Source organism: Lontra canadensis, unplaced genomic scaffold (assembly GCF_010015895.1).
Source record: "Lontra canadensis isolate GAN:19392208 unplaced genomic scaffold, GSC_riverotter_1.0 scaffold9, whole genome shotgun sequence".
In the NCBI taxonomy this organism is placed as follows: Eukaryota; Metazoa; Chordata; class Mammalia; order Carnivora; family Mustelidae; genus Lontra; species Lontra canadensis.
The window spans coordinates 17,969,164-17,975,485 of NW_022631003.1; the positions used below are offsets into that span (position 1 = coordinate 17,969,164).

The 6,322-nt window shown below is 34.5% G+C and overlaps 1 long non-coding RNA gene across 1 annotated transcript; it reads right to left on the bottom strand.

Moving 5' to 3' along the window:
- Window positions 1–4,804: 4,804 nt before the first annotated feature.
- Window positions 4,805–5,979, bottom strand: LOC116866211. Its single transcript, XR_004382357.1, has 3 exons — window positions 5,897–5,979; window positions 5,286–5,366; window positions 4,805–4,847 (listed from the first exon to the last, which is right to left on the bottom strand). It is a non-coding gene; the product is annotated as an uncharacterized LOC116866211 (long non-coding RNA).
- Between the last annotated feature and the right edge of the window lie 343 nt (window positions 5,980–6,322).

Below are 6,322 nucleotides of genomic sequence, written 5' to 3' on the forward strand. Positions count from 1 at the left end.
TGATTCTCTGGAAGCCTCTAATCCATGAAGTTGGAGTGAAGAAGTTCAATAAATACTGTGAGAAAGCAGATTTTATTAGAAATCAACTAGGAGCTCTTATACTAATTTGAATTTTGTAGTAACAATAAAGTTAATTCTTTCCTTATAGTATCTGTCTATATCTATATTTTTTGTATCACACTGGACACACTAAAAAAAGTATCCTACTAGTACTAAGTAGGAGGAGAAACTGACAAAGGTAACAATTTTGGGTTTCTGATAAGTGAAATAAAGTTTAAAAATACTTTGTGAACTATGTACATTAGGAAAAATCCTAGAGATTCAAGTAAGAAGAAGCACCTTGTGATTTTCTTGTGTAGGACATCTCCCCTGCCTCTCTCTCCCCCCATAGCCCCCATCACCCTAGCTCAGTGATCAAGAAGAATTGTAGTTTTTACAGTTGGAGACGCTACAAGTAGCAATGGTGCTGGTGCCACAGGGGAGACTTGATTAGTAGTTAGGAAGGGGGCAAAGTACTCCATTGATTTTCAAGCTCAAAGTGCTAATTTTGCTCAGTTATGATGAGGAAAACCCATACTTTTTTTAGTCAGAGCTTGTGGTCTTTGGGTCAATCGCTCTGACTCCCATAAATATAATGGGAAGATACTGGTAAGGGAAGGTACGACAGAAGAGTTGACCTGAGCTCTCTACACATTCTTGGCAGATGGGAAAAAAAAAAATCTGTGCACAGGGAGAGACCAAGATGAACCCAGTAGAAAGTAAAAGCTGAAGGAGACTTGAGAACTGCTAGTGAAGTTATGAGCACTCCCCCCACAACAAACACACACTCACACACACACATACTCACATGCACACATATCATATGGCAGAGGATGAAGCCCTGCTGACTTGCAGTGTTCAAACACAGACTTTTAAAAGAAGTAGTGGTTGATATCTAAGGTACAAAATCATAAGGATCATACCCAGGAAGATAGGTTAAAAAAGAAAAAAATTAAACAATATGAATTTGGAAAAACTGAACAAAAATATCAGGAAGCCAACTTAAGAGGAGAAGATTCTACAGGAAAGTTTATGCAACTTACAAAAAATAATAAATCTATGAAAAATTAAAAAGAATGCAGGTTTATTGAACTCTATTGTCAAGAACACCTATCTAAAAAATTGAACTGTATTGTCAAGAACATCTACCTGAAAAGAAACTGGAAAATGTTTTCCACATTAAGGGGAAAAAAGCCACATCAATAGAAACTTTTACTGGGATAAGATATTACATTATTAGAAAGAAGCAATTAAAGTAATATATATATAAATTAAATAAAACAGTTCAAATAATTAAATGAACATATGATGGCAGCAATATAGCAAGTGTGATTTATCAGTACAGAAATCAAACTATATGACTAGACCACAGAGGAATTCTTGCTTTATATGTACCTGAAATTAAAAATTTTATAAATTGGCTCTACAGAAAATTTGAGACGCAGAGCAAAAGGTTGATGAAATTGAAAAAGGAGTAAGAGTATTTTTTACCCCATAGTATGAGAGAGAAAAATTCACAGAGTTCAGAAATCTTCAAAGCAGTATCAGGAAAACTAGCATAGTTCTAAATACAATATGAAAAAGAGAAGAGAGGCAGGAAAAAACAAACAAACAAGAAAATCAATCTTATTTCACAATGTATGAATAACTTCCAAATATTATTTAAAAATATTTATAGACCTCAGAGGTTTAGCAAACTACGAGATGTGCACATAGAAATTCACATCTCTGGTGCCTCAGTGACTCAGTCGGTTAAGCAGCTGCCTTTGGGCCAGGGTCCTGGGATAGAGTCCCGTATCGTCCTTCCTGTCATCAGGGAGTCTGCTTCTTCCTCTCCTTCTATGCATCCCCCTGTTCACGCTTGCACATGCTTTCTGTCTCTCTCTATTGCAAAAATATGTAGATTTAAAAATCTTTAAAAAATAAGTTAAAAAAATAAATCAACATCTCAGGAAGATGGCTGGAGAACACAAAGAAATACTCTTGAGGGAACAGGGTGGATTAAGACGTGACTTAAGTAGTATGAAAATCAGGGAATGGGTGATATATCTTCATCAGTGTTAGACCATGTTATCTACCACAGAATCCATATCTACCCTGGACACTATTTCAGACTACGGAAAAGAGGTAACCTCAGCAAGATATAGCAATAGGAAGCCCCCAGCTTCTTTAAAAATAAGTAAATAAATAAAAGTTAAAAAATAAAGAAAAGGCAAATTCAACAAGTAATATAAGAAATTATAATCGTGAACTTTGACTAACTTCTGAAATAGGTCAAAAATAATCACTAACACCCCAAATTGATAAGTTGGACCATGATAACATTTAAATTCTGATCATTAAAGGACTCCAGTAGGGGAGTAAAAATGCAGGACACAACTATTTCCATCTCATTAACTCACAAAAGCACTTTTATTTAAAATATGACAATACTGGGGTGTGTGCATGCCTCAGTGGGTTAAGCCTCTGCCTTCAGATCAGATGATCCTAAGGTCCTGGGGTGGAGCCCCGCATCAGTCCCCCTGCTCCATGGGAAGCCTGTTTCTCCCTCTCCTTCCTGCTTGTGCTCTCTCTCTCTCACACACTCTCTCTCTCTCTCTCAAATAAATAAAATCTTTAAAAAAAATTACAAGGACTAATAAAAGAAAGAAGACACCATCTAGGTGAAATGGGCAAGAGACAAACCTGAGTACTTCTCATTCTCATTGAAGAGAATATCTTAATGCTTCACAGACCAGAAAAATGATACCTTTATATAATCAACAGAAATTATTGTATTAGTTTCTCTGAGACTATTGAGTTTTGGATATAGCGACTACCTTGTACAATGTATATCTATACAAAACACTAGAAAAGTGTAGAGATAATTTAACATATCTATTATGTTCATGCAATTTCATACTAATGCTTAGAAGAAAATGTATTATAATTATAAATACAATTATAATATATTTATTCAATAGTATTTTATTATGACAAATACAATATTTATATTCCATAAATATAATAGACTATTTTCTATGCACTTATATATAATAAAATTATTATAAATGCCATTTGTGGAAAAGACATATAAGGTTGGGGTGCCTGGTTGGCTCATTTGTTAAGCATCTGACTCTTGTTTTCACCACAGGTCATGAGTTCAGGGTGGTGAGATCCAGCCCCGCCTTGGGCTCTGAACTCAGCACAGAGTCTTCTTGAGATTCTCTGTCTCTCTCTTTCCATTTTACCCTTCCCACACACTCTCTCTCTCACAAATAATAAATAAATAAATAAATAAATAAATATTATAAAAAAACATAGAAAAGGCTTTTCATAAAATAATTATTCATAATACTCACAGACTAAAAAAAGAATTACATTTCTGAGAATAGATTTTAAAGGGTCATATTCATATAAGACAGCAGTGAAAATTCACAAACTATAGACAAATGCAGTGGTATAGATGGACTACCATAGCACGTGAGACTGAAAGGAGATACACATAAAAATGCACACTGCATGATCCCATTGATGTAAGGTCTGAAAATAAGCAAAGATGTTTTATAATATTAAAATGGGCAGGGCTGATAGAGGCTCTAAACTTCTATTTCATGCTCTGATTTGTAATTACGTATTTCCAACTACTTTGTGATCGAGTTGCAGAATCATATGTTTAGTTGCCTTGATGATAATGGTAAAATTAAATAGTAAAGTTATATCAGAGCATCTATCGAAGCATGGTTTTCAATGAAAAGCACAACCTGGAAAATACCAAATGTATATTAAAGGTATAAAAATATAAATAAAATATTGTAGAGTCAAGCTATGGAATAGTAACAGACCCGAAATGTACAAAAATATGGATGAATTCTACCAGTATAATATTAACTGATAAGATTTTTTTTTTAAAGATTTCATTTATTTATTTATCAGCAAGAGACTGAGGGGACACAAGGTGTGGGAGTGGCAGGGAGAGGGAGAAGCAGGCTCCCTGCTGAGCAAGGACCCTGGGATCATGATCTCAACTGAAGACAGATACTTAATGGATTGGGACACCCAGGCATCCCTCAACTGATAAGCTTTTAATAAAATGCTGGAAATATTTGAAATTTTACCATGTCCTCTTCATCTATGGAGAGCAGGTTAGAGTTCTTAGAAGCACAGAACATCAAACTCTCATCCCATGGTTTTCCTTCAGTGCTAATGTAATAGCAGTTGTTGGAGTATGTAATCCACTCTTTTGGACAATGACCACATGGATCAGCTAAAGAAAGTTTATGAGATATTATCCAAACAGCTTTGAATATTAAAACACACAAATTTACAACTTGCATCTGTATGCACATGTGTATATAGCATATCCATGCACCCTCACATGCTGGCAAAAATAAAACACAAGCACACTTCTGGAAAGTCAAGCTTTCTTCCCCTAATTTATGTGCCCATATAAGGCAAATACATGAAAATGTCCATCTCTACATGTCCTTTGAGTCACTGAACAAAAGCACTTTTTGCCATTGTAAAATGATTTCTCTCTTATGTTATAGCAGGAGTAAACTTGAGGCAACTGGTAACAAAGAGTGTGGTGATTTTAAAACAGGATTTTTTCATATTGTTGCATAAGAATACTATCTTATAACATTACCTATTAACATCTATTATCTGCATTTTATAGTTTATGTCTCCCCCGAAACTGTTTTGATTTTTCATAGCCTAGATGGAGACAAAATATAAACTGTACTACTATCAGAACTATGAAAATCATTGCATACCTTTTTGGATTCTTGTAACTGGGTATGAATTGTTCTGCTGTAGTGTTCCACTACCTAAAAATATAAATTAAGGAAATTATGAGGAAAAAAATCATTGTAACTATTTACTTTTTCTGTTTGAAATTTGGTCTATTTTTTAAGATTAGAATACTCTGGAATAAAATAAAATTGATTTATTAGGATCAGTTAATAATATCATGATGATTTGAAGAGAAATCAATTCAAAAACTTAAACAATTAACTTCAGCATCTCTTACAGTATTTTGTTTAACCAATCTAAAGAGTTAACTTGTGTTTCTCAATTATATATATGTATATTTTCTATAGTTTTTGTTATCTATACTTTTGATAAATTCAGAATAAGCATTCCACATTTAGTCTAAATGCACACATGAAAAGGAAAGTTCCATCCCACAACACTTGAAATATTTACAGGCACTGCTGATTATTAAAATGAAAAGATTTCTTATAATCATTCAAAGATTTACTCACAGGGAAGAGAACTTATCATTCTTGCTACAACGTATATCAAGACAAGACATGTGATTCCCAAAATCACAGCAAGGAGCTTCTCTAGGGATAATGGCAGATATGTGGGGAGAGAAATGAAACAGTGAGAAAGGATGGATGGATAAAGACTAAAGTTTAGATGGTTTACATACAAGAGAACCAAAGATACACAGGGAATTATAGGTATAAACATGGACCACAAACCCATATCTACCATTGTAATCTTCCTCACAATATACCACTTAACTGTCAGTAAGCCTCATGCTCCATGAGTTGTTGGTCAAGGATTATGATTTACAACAATGCCGGGGTGAATTAGTCCTCAGATCTCAAAAACAATACCTTATTCCAGCTTCAAGTTCTGATCCTCACAAATGAAAAATATATGAGATCAATCCCTACTCTTCCCCACACATCTGCACACCAAGTCCACATCCTAGAACAGTTGTACCTTGTGCCTTAACTGTGTGCTTTATTTTTGCAGTGGTAGTTCTTGTCATTCCCTTCCAGGTCTTCAGACACATTTTGAAGATTTAATTCTGCACAGATGATTTCCTGCTCAGTTACTGAATTAGAGCTTTTAGTGCACTTACCTTTCGACTGTTGTCTTCTTGAGTTCTTAACCAGATTTGGTTCTGAGAGGTTTTCTTTTTGGTTATTCATCTCAGCAGCTGAGAGATTTCAGGGCCTGTGCTGTATGAAAACTGGACTGATGTAGTTGACAAACGGTAAAGGTAATGACAAGAGCCCTGCTAGAGTCACACTGGGTGGAGTGTGAAGAAAGTGGTAACACTCCTTTGCAGTTGAATGATGTAAAATTCTCGTTCTGATTTCCTCAGAGCTTGAAATAAGTGTTTCATCAGAGAATAAGTGATTTTTAAAGTGATATTTTATGTTTCTGCAATATTATTGAATGTAGTCATGAAAAGCAATAAATTAGTGAGGAATAAAGAAACTCATAAAGAATGATGCCTTTTTTAACTTAAAGTCAATTTCCATAGACACAGGGTTAGAATAAC